Genomic DNA, 11,393 nt, shown 5'->3' with positions numbered 1-11,393 from the left:
AATCCAAGATTACTAATTTCTTCTGATGGATCAGGACACGGGTCAAAGTTTCAGCCCGTGCACCATCCCTGATGGCACACCACACTCCCCAGCCCGGGCTTGCCTGCGGCGGCTGCATCCCACTTGCCTCCTGAGTGCATATCTGCACACTGTCGTCGCCCCTGCAATGCTGCTGCTTTGCCATCTACCTTAAGCCCTTCCCTCCCAGGTGACGCAGCCCCTCTCCCAGTACCCGACTACATGGGGCTTGTGGCCTTGACAAGGGGAACGGCACCCCCACGCCCTGTGTGCGCCCACCAGCTCATGCGCAATAGGACACGCACCAACCAATTCCAGACACAGGAGAAAGGACGCCAGACATGACGCAGAAAGCCTCTGGGAAGAGCAAAGATAAGAGTAAGCTCAGGAGCAGGTGCGGTCTTGAGGGTACTCCCAACGGGCTTGTTGCCAGCACAGCCCAGGGTCCCCTTCCGGAAGCTTAATTACAGTTTTTTTTTAAATTAACAGAATTCCAAACACTGAGATGTCATGTTTACCCCATCCAATTATCTATCTTTAAAACATTAATACTAGTTCATGCTTTGTGTGCCTTACAATCACTATTAATATTTAATTTCATGTAAAACCCTAAGTGGCACGTATTACATTGCTCCCATTTCACAGGTGAAAGTGAAGATTCAGAGCATTTCCAGAGCTTTCCTGAAGCTATAACTAGGCACTGGGAATCCAGGATTAATCCCAAACTTGATGTCAAAACCCGGGATTTAAACTCCTTTATATCCCTTCCCGATGGACAATGTTTCAAGAGATCAGGTCACTTGTGTTATGCTGGTTAAGGAAAAAATGGTATGGTACTTTGTGGAAGAAAATGTAGCAATATGCATCAAAATGACCACGTTATTTATTAAAATAAATATAGGAAAATAAAATATTCTAAGGAAATTATCAGAAATATGATAAAGATACAAACTTAAAGATTTTCCTCATGTCACTGTTTATGGTTATTTTTCAAAAAGGAAGTAAAAGATAAAGAAAACACAAATTATCATTTAAAGAAAGGCAAATATATTCTTGCACATTCACAAAGATGGAATATAGTCATTAAAATGTTTTTCCAAGCAATATATAATTGAATGGTAAGATAAAATGCACATAATATACTGTTACGTGATAATGGTGTTATCTCAAATTATATGTATTATATGGTACTGTACCAACTGTAAGAAAAGAAATCTACATAGAGAAAAATAGAAACATGATTAGTGATTATGTCTTGGCTATAATTCTTATTTCCTATTTTATAATTTTCTTTATTAATTCAAATCAATGAAAACATGTGTTTATAATAAAAATTGTGGTGAGAGGTATTTTTAAAAATAATTGAGACATTGAGTTCACACCCTCCCTTTATAAGCAGTTGCAACCAGAACAAATTATATAAAGCAACCCTTCCCGAGAACTGGGCAATAGATAGTAAAGGCTGTGGTCCTTGAGAAACAGGAAACACACAGTGACCTCCACATTCAGGCCAGCTTTCTCTAGGGCAGCACATTCCAAAATCTTGTACAAAAAAAGGGACTCAGACAGAGAGCAGGGGTTTTACTCGGAAGAGGAAACAGATTGGAGCTTGGAGCTCCCAGGTACGTGGAATTTGTAGGACATGCCCACAGCGAGAACCTGAAGACCTGGAATTGAGCAGTCCTCTGGGCTGGGGGATGAAGATATTTCAGAGGCCACTCAGGGCTGGGGGATGCTGAGGTTCCAACCAGCCAAAGGGCCTTCAACTGAAACTCCTACTGAGATTGTTCAAGGGAATTGTGTGCTAATGCCCCACAGCATCCACAATGAGTTAATGTCTGTTGTGCATCTAAAATGGTATCAGTTATGTACTACCATCAAGAAACCGAGAAAAAAAAGTCACTAGAAACATTTTTTGTGTTGTACTGTTACAGACTGAGTTCATTCTTCTTGGTTCTCGTTCCCGCTGCCACAAAAATTGAAAGGCAGAGACACAACAGCCCAGCAGCATGGGTGGACGTGTCACATGAATACCCTCCAAGGGAGCGGCGGGCCAGAGCCAGGGGAGACAAAGGCCTCCATCTGTTAGGAGGGAGGCTCATCTCCTGCGTTCTGGTTAGGAGGACCTCTGTGCTGACAAGGTGGGGTTCTATCTGACCAGTGCTTTCGGCTTGCATGTTCCTTCCCCAGGCTGAGGTGTGATGTGGGCAGTTCTTAGTTCCAGTCAATTGTGCCTCTGGTGGGGTCTGGTTGGGGAGGAAATTTTCTCCCTGCAAAGCCTCTGTTGTCTTCACATGGGACCCTCTCCCTGGGCAGTTTAGGCAGCTTTTTCTTTGCACCTTATCTGGGGGGGCTTTCTCTTTGAACCTTATCTTCCCTTTTCCAGCTGCTCATATCTATCTTTCAACCTAACAATATGGTTCAGATAGGTACCCTGGCTGAAAAACGCTCATCTGTACCCACTCTAACAAAGCTAAAAACCAACCTTTGCAGGCTCAACATTATCCTCAAGAAAATTTATTGCCTTCTAGTATGAAGTTTCTTCTTTAAAAGGGGGGAAAAAATCATTACTTTGCAATGTAAAATTTATAATTAGCAACATAAAATTGATAATTACTAAACATATTATATGATCCTATGTAGAGAAAATTCTAAAGAATTCACACACAAAAATACTAACACTAATAAACAAATTCAACAAACTTGCAGAGCATAAGATCAGCATATGAAAATCAGCTGCCTTCCTATATACACCCACAATGATCTGAAAAGAAAATTAAGAAAACAATTTCATATATAACAATAAACAGTATCCAAAATAACACAATTTGCAGAAATAAATTTAATCAAAGAGGTGAAAGACTTGTACACTAAAAACTACAAAACATTGCTGAAAGAAATTAAAGAATACCTAAATAAATAGGAAGACATACCCTGTTTATGGATTGGAAGATTCCATATTGGCAGTAATACCCAAGATGGCAGTAATACCCAAAAGTGATCTACAAATTCAGTAGCATTTTTTTTGGTAAGAGTAGAATAACTGATCTTAAGATGCACATGTCATTGCAAATGAATCAAATACCCAAATAAAATTGAAAAAGAAGAACAAAGTTAGAGGATTCACACATTCCAGTTGCAAAACTTAAAAGTCTAAAGTAATGAAAACAGTGTGCCACTGGCATGAGGACAGCCATACAGAACAATGGAACAGACTTGATAATCCAGAAACAAATCCATACATTTATGGTCAACTGGGTTTTATCAATAGTGCTAAGACCATCCTATGTTGGGACCAGTGGACATCCATAAATGAAGTCAGACCCCAACCTCATACCATACACAAAAATAACTCAAAACGGATCAAATCCCAATATATATAATAGTTAAACCATAAAATTTTGAGAAGAAACATAGAGGTAAATCTCCATACCTTGGATTTGACAATGTACTCTTACATATGACCTCAAAAGCAGGAGCAATAAAAAAAAAATAGATAAAATGGACTTTGTCTACACCAAAAAAACTTTTGTGCATTAAAGAACATAATCAAGAAAGTGAAAAGACAGTCTAGACAATGGGTGAAAAACATATAACTGAGAAGTGTTTATATAATTTCCCAAATTATGTAAAGATCTCTTACAACTCAACTACAAAAAGAAAACCCCACTAAATCTTTGCAAATTACGTGAACAGATTTCTCCAGAGAAGACCTATAAATATCCCACAAGCATTATTCATTAGGAAAATGTAAATCTAAACCACAATGAGATATTTCTTCATGCCCATTAGGATGACCAGAAAACACACACAAATGAAAACAAAACAAAAACACAATTGCTGGCAAGAATTTGGAAAAATTGGAACCTTCATGCATTGCTGGCAGGACTGCAAAATCATGCAGCCACTGTGGAAAACAGTTTGGTGCTTTCTCAAATGTTCAACATAAAATTACCATAAGACTTTGCAATTCCACAAGTATATACCTAAGAGAATGAAAATACGTATTCATAAAAAATTTGTACACAATGCTTATACCAACATTATTAACCACAGTCAAAAGATAGAAACAATCTAAATGGCCATCAATGGATGAATGGATAAACAAAATGTGGTATATCTGTGCAAGGGATTTTATTAAACTATAAAAAGGCCATGAAGTACTGATACAACCTACATTGTGGATGAACCTCCCAAAGATTATACTAAGTGAAAGAAGCCAAACACAAAATGTTACATATTGGTCTATTCTATTTATGAAATACCCAGAATAGGTAAATCCCAGTGACAGAAAAGAGACTGGCAATATCAGGGGCTGGGAGCTAGGGGCAGGGAGAAATGGAAAGTAATGCTTAATGGGTATAAGGTTTTATTTTGGAAGGATGGAAGTATTTTGGAAATGGACAGGGGTGGTGGTTGCAATGCAGTGTGAATGTATTAAATGCCACTGAATTGTTTGCCTTTAAACAGTTAATTTTATGCTATGTGAATTTCATCTCAATAAAGCAAGGGAAAAAAGTGAAGGGATGGAGAAATATATACCGATCTCTCTCTAATCAAAAGATTGCTGGAGTAGCTTTTTTCAAGCAAAGCAGACTTCAGAACAAGGAAAGTTAAAGTAACAGATGTTACTGCAACACATAATGCAAAGTGATCAATTCTCCAAGGATTTGTAATAATTGTTAGCCTATAAACCTGCCAAAGAGCATCAAAACGCATGAGACAAAAGCTGATAGAACCACCAAAAAAAACCAGACAATCTACTACCACAGTTGGAAATTTCAATACCACTCAGTTATTGGCACGTCAGGCAAAATTAGCAAGAACACAGCACTGTGAGGCGGCTGGGTCAGAGTGGCAGTAAGAGAATTCTCCATCCACCAGGAGCAGAATATTCATTCTTAAACTTGAATGAATATTCCCAAGGATATACCAGATTCTGGCCCAAAAAACACACTTGAACAAATATAAAAGAATAAAAATCTTAGAAAATATCTGAGACTACCATGGAATTAAGCTAAAAAGCAATAACAAAAGCATAGCTGGAAAACATTTGGAGGGTAAATAGTAACTTGTAAATATAACGTAAGTCAAAGAAGTATCGAGAGAAACTTGAAAATACTTTGAACAAAAACAAGTGAAAAGGCAACTTTTCTGTGGGATGCAATGAAAGCAATGATTCAAAAGAAATTTATAGAATTCAATAGATACCTGAGAAAAGAAAGAACTAAAATCAATCATCTAACCCCCGTCTTAAAAAACTAGGGAAAGGAAAGCAATTGAATTCTAAAGAAATTAGGAGAAAAGAAATAGTAAAAATTAGAACATAAGTCAATAAAATTGGGAACAAGGAAACAATAGAGAGAATCAATGAAACCAAAAGCTGATTCTTTGACAACAGCAAAAATGATGGAACTCTAGCCAGGCTTATGGAGGAAAAAGGACAGAAGGTGTGAATTACCAATATAAGAAGTGAAAAAGGGATGGATTATCACTACTGAACCTATGACACTGAAAAGATAAAAACGGAATACTATGAACAGGGCTGTGTCCACACCCTAGTTAAAGTCAACCAAATAGGCCAGTTCTTTAAAGGACATAAACTATAAAAAGTCACAGAAGGATGAACGGATAATTTGCTGGGGGAATAAAATCTTTGCATCCATACCTCTTCTGTAGGTGGGTCTATATGTAAAGCTTTGAAAACTAATGAGAAATGATGACACTATTCTGGGAGTTCTATAAAATGATTTGCAATTAACCTTGGTCTCCCCCTTAAATTCTCCACAGCGGAGGAGGAGGAAGAGCCCTTAATATTTGCACACTCTCATTAGGCATCCTATGTGACCAATAGCAAAGGACCCCAATTTATACAATATGTAAGTTTATAGGATATAGTCCTTGAAAAATCAACTTAGTTTTGAAAATTAAGTCCTACTTTAAATTCATTGAAGGAGCTGGATATTTATGAATAAGCCTCCCTGCTTCTTTTAGAAAAGTTCTAATTTTCACATATTGAACTTGCTTCAGGACAGGGATGATGGAGGTCTTCATTAATTGCTCCTCTAGCCTTCACAGCCCTGGGATGCCAGAGGGGAGCAGTGAATGAAACGCACAGTCCCCAACCCTGTGGGAGCCCCAGGGAACCATCCTCAGAAGCTCTTGGGTTGTCACCTAATGATTTTGTGTTTTCCAAGAAGCCACCTCTCCCACCATCGGTGGAGGGTCCCGAGGAGTGGGTCCTGGTGGGAAAGGCTAGAAGTCCAGACACTTCCGAACCCAAGATGAAGACCTCATCTGTTTTTACTTATATTAGCTTATGTGGGCTCACAAATGTCCTTAGAATATGCAGGTTGGGGACTATTGGGACTTTTATTAGTAGTTATTAACACCATTTCATAAATGAGCAGAGAGTGGCCTATCTGCACCCAGAGCCAGTTTCTCTGACCCCAGGGCCCACGGGCTTCCCCCCAGCCTGCTCCCGGCCGCTGGCCCAGTCGTACTGATCTGTCCCTGGAGGGAGGCCAGTTATACCACCACTGTCATTGTCGTTCCAAAGCATCAGAGATGTGTGAGATTGAGAGATAAGAGATTTATGGTAAATGGCCTTATTTATGGAGCAGAAATGTCTCTTTCACTCCAGAGTCTTTCAGAGGGAGCATTCAATGAAATAAACTAAAAAGTTAAAGAATACTCAATTCAGTTCAATTGAACAATATTTATGGGGCAACACATACTAAGCAGTGAAGTTACAATGCCTTGAGAAGCTCAGGGGCAGCAAGACACAGAAGAGCAAGAACTGCCCCCTCGCTGCCGTGGGCCATAGCTGAGGGCCAGCCTCGTCCGGGGAGGTCCACGTTCTCCGTGGCCTGGAGCGGGACGTGGCACCTGAATGGGGTGCTGGTGACATACAGTTCACCAGGGCTGCAACTGGGTGACAAGCATCAGCAAACCTAAACCCTGCTCGGCAGATGAGTTCACGGGACAGATGCGTCACTCTGACGATGACTCAGCACCACTTCATCTGAGCAGACGGTGTTTCCTTCCCCTGCATCGACCTTGCCAGACCACAGCTCCCCAATCCCGGTGGTGGCCCCTCGGACCCCCTGGAGGAACAGTACTCACTCAGAGGAGGGCGTGAAGGAGGGAGGGTGCCACGGCTGCTCCAGCCCCCGGAACACAGAGCTCCAGGCTGGCGGCAGGCCCAGCCATGTCAGAGGCCTGGAGGAGAGCCAGCCTCCGTGCCTGGAGCCTCAGCGGCAGCCCACCGCCCATGAGCTCATGGGCCCCCACCCCCGTCTAGGACGCCTCTGGACCCCATCCCTCCAGCCTGGACTCTTCCCCAGGCAGCTGAGGAGGCCAAGCTTTCTGGGCCACAGTCTGGCAGAGCCCCTCCAAGGAGCATCTGTCTCCTTACTCTCCCTCCCACAGGCCCTCGGGGCCAGCGCAGTGCCCACCTCCCACCTCCCAGAAGCCTTATCACACAACCCAGCTTAGAGTATGTCAGAACCCCTTGGCAGCCCAAACCCTCTGCAGACACCCTGTCTTAAAGGCAGACCCTCCTGGCTGAGATCTGGGCCTCGCCCCTGAGTGTCCTTCAAGATGCCCACTCATTGCCCCCCCCCCCACCCTGGGGCTTCAAGTTAGGGTGTGTCCTGGCACTCCGGGCAGGAGACCTGATTCAGTCCCTCCTGGCAACAGTGTCCCTCAGCCTCCATCATCATCATATCACCCTTACAAGGAGAAAAATTAATTTGATGAAAGAAATAAATGAGAACCAACAGGAAGACTGTGGCGGTAGGTGGAGTGCTTGGCAGAGAAGAAAAACGATGTCCTATGACTACCGCATGTCCAATGCACCCCAATTTCATGCACTGAAAGAAATGAAATGTTAAGGAGCAGTTGACCATGTAGAGTGAGCCCTGGAGACCCATAAACCATGTTCACATCTAAGCTTTCTGTACCCCAAGGACTAATTTTTGCTCCTTTGGGGACAATATTACCCTGGTGAGAATCATGCCATAGAGAAAAAAATCCTCAGGTAAACAACTATGTTAAAATGTGCCCCAAGACCAGCCCTTTGCTCTAGCTGCACGTCCCCCATGGTCCACAGATGCCGGCCGGGCCCCCCCACCTCTCAGGATGCCTCCAAGATCCGATCAGCAGGCCACCTCCCACCGTTGGCTATACACTCTTCCCATTTTTTTCTACCACTTCTTCAATCTTGGTTTGCGCCAAATTGCAAGACACCCGTGCATGGGTGATGAGACGTGCTTCCAGGGGCCCAGGGGTTTGCTACCTCTGTGGAAAAGGATTCTACTGTCCCCAGGTCACTGACCTCCCCAAGAGGCAGCCGTGGCCCTTTTGCACCTCCGACATACAACCCTGCCCCACACGAACACAGCCATCCCAGCCCTGCGGCATGGAGGGGTTACCGGGCTTGGAAGCAGGTAACAGCTCACTGTTTCACAGTGCCCTAGTTATTTAGTAATTACAAAGAACCACGGCTGTTTAGACTGTGTGTATGTTAACGGTCAGCAGGGCTTTTTGTGCGATGCCTTTTTGATGGGGAAACTAAATGTTACTTGATACCTTACCACGGAGCTTTCTGACAGAACTTTAAACATCAATCAATTATTTAAAGTCCCACATACATTGACTTTTTTTTAATTACAGAGCTTTCTAGAGCTGAGGGAGTGAACAGGAAGAGAGAATGAGGTCACTGCAAAGAACATTCCATTTGTCTTAGAATTTGATCTATTTCCTTTCTGCTTTATTAAGACCTCACTTTGTTTTATAGATCCTACGACCAGGTGTCGATTTGTTTCCAAGACACAGGGTTTGCTTATTCTTTCTCAGGGCAGACACTTCTCCCCCTTAATTGGCATGTCTGGGATGGATGGAGCCTTCAGCAGGGGTTGTGCATTCCCATCAGTTTGATGTTGATTCTGTAGAGCTCGAGGACCCTGGGCAGCCACCCCCTGCCCCAAATACCCACTCTAGTTGTAATGGGAATATTGCATCAGGGAAGAGACAGACAAGAGTGTGTCATCTTTCCCCAAGGGAAAAAAATGGAACCACATATTAGAAATTGGGCCACATGTATGGAAGCCCTTATACATGAGGTTCTCTTTCCTCAAACAGTGAGTGGAGGTACAAGGAATAGCGTGTCTTCATTCCAGAGCTCTCCACAGTCCAGAGGCCAAGCCCATTTATATACAAACATCAAGCCTTATCTCAGGCACTGCAGATGCAGTAAAAGGCAGGCAGAGCAGCTGCCTTCAAAGACCTTACAGTCTACCTGGTGAACTGTATGTACCTGGTGATAAATACTTACACAGATGAACAGGATAATCACAGGTACAGAGAAGCACCACGGAAAAGACAATGGGGCAGCCAGCTCCTTCCATCAGGACAGCCCAGGAGAGCCTGCCGGCGTGGGGGTCCTGGAGGTGAGACCAGAGTACTGAGCACAGGCAACTGTGCGTGGCTGTGATGGAGGGGTGTCCCAAGGAGGCTGGGGGGGAGGGGACAGCAGGTGTGAGGTCCTGAGACTGAGCAGGAATGAGCCTGGCACACTTGAGAGAGGACGAGAAGGCCCGGGTGGGTGAACACAAGGCCGGAGTGTGGCAGACACAGTGAGGGGGCTGCTCCCTCCTGCATGTGACAAGGAGCTGCCGGGGTGCTTCTAGGCAGGGCGTGGCAGGCCTCCTTTGCTTCAAAAAGAGCCCCCTGCTCCCGGACAAGAAATGGGCCACTGTGCACCAGAGAGGCCAAAAAGACCGGCAAAGGGACTATGGCCACAACAGAGCCAGCCGGCGTGCTGGCTGGGCCATCTCTGTCCCCGCCTGGCCCATCTCCTTGGGGACACCTGGAGGACAGTCTCCATGCAGGCACTTCTCAGTCTGAGACTCCACTAAGAGAAACGTCCTTTTTGGCCAAGGTCACAGAAGAGCCCTCCCCAGATCTCACTCCAGCCGGCCGGACATGACACATTCAGTCTAAGGACCACGGGAATCTCCTCGGTGCTCCTCACACTCCCACCTCAAAGGCCCCCCACCCTCCCAGGCCTCACATCCCCTCTCTTGTCTTTCTGCCCACTCACCCAATGGCACCTGAGCCAGGGCATCCCTGTAAATCAGAAGGGGAACCATACCATCTGGGGCCCTGGGACCTCCCGGCCTGGAGGGGAGGAGCAGCAGGACCATGTCACAGGGCGGCGGGGAACTGGACAAAAAGCAGGGCACAGCAGAGGCACACCCCACAAGGACCGCTAGACACTGGGGCCGCTGGGGGGCTTCCTGGGGGTGCTCCCTCAGGTGAAGGAGCAGCCGGGCAGAGGAGGGTGCGACGGGGAAGATCGGACTGTCTGTGCAGGACCACGAGCAGGGGCACCCAGGCAGGGGGTGGCCAGAGACGCGCTGTGCGTGAGCAAGTGCGGGTGTAGCCTGACATTCCTCTAAGCGATTTATTCCTTATAAATGTGCCAAGAGTCCTGAAAGAGGACATCACTTAAGCACCACGGAGTTACATCAGAGGGAATATCAGACTGTTGTTAGACCTAGGAGGGGCCTCAGAAACCACAAGGGACATTGCAGCCACCACCAGCCATCCACCCAGCGGAGCTTCCCTTCCTCCTTGCCAGCAGACTCTGGTCTCTTCGACTTCCTGTCCTCCTCCACGCACCCGTGTGCTCCAGGGGGAGAAGCCCATCCCCAGAACCTGGGGTGGGAGGGAGCCCACCAGGAATTTCTCATGCCTGCGACTGGCCCAGGTCTGGACCTGTGGAGAAGCCCCCCACGTGACAGCCGCAGCTACCCCGGCCCCCCGCACTGCTGGGCCTAAGTTCACCCCGACAACTTTCTTGCCAAAGCCTTTTACATCTGGTCTTCATTATGTCCCGGAAGATTATTCATGAGCCCGCCAGCCATTGATTTCTATATGCAGGAGAGAAACTCTTTAATTAACAGAACAATAAGAACCTATTGGAATATTTTTCATGGCTCCAATTTGCTGAAGAAATGCAAAATGTTAATTTAGGAAAGTATCAAATATGTCCTCTGCAGATAATATATTGCCCATTGCCTGGTACATTTTAAAGGGATTTAAGACAGACAGGAGGCATTTGCAATTATGGGCCTTGTGAAATATAGACAGAGCATCTTTTTGTTAATAAAAGGTCTGGTTGCCCAAAAAGTATAAGTGATATAAAAGGAGCTAATTATCACAAGGGACTATGGCAGCAGTCTTAGATAATGAAGGCTTCTTTCAAACAAACAGGTGGGAAAGAAGTTTTTTTTCCAGAAATGACTTCACAGATGTAGATAAAATCATCTTTTATGTGTGTGAAGGTCTTTCCTGGGCAGGCTGGGTGA

Source organism: Manis javanica, chromosome 7 (genome assembly GCF_040802235.1).
Source record: "Manis javanica isolate MJ-LG chromosome 7, MJ_LKY, whole genome shotgun sequence".
Taxonomy (NCBI): domain Eukaryota; kingdom Metazoa; phylum Chordata; class Mammalia; order Pholidota; family Manidae; genus Manis; species Manis javanica.
The sequence above is the reverse complement of the archived record's forward strand: the minus strand, read 5'-3'. Positions refer to the sequence as shown.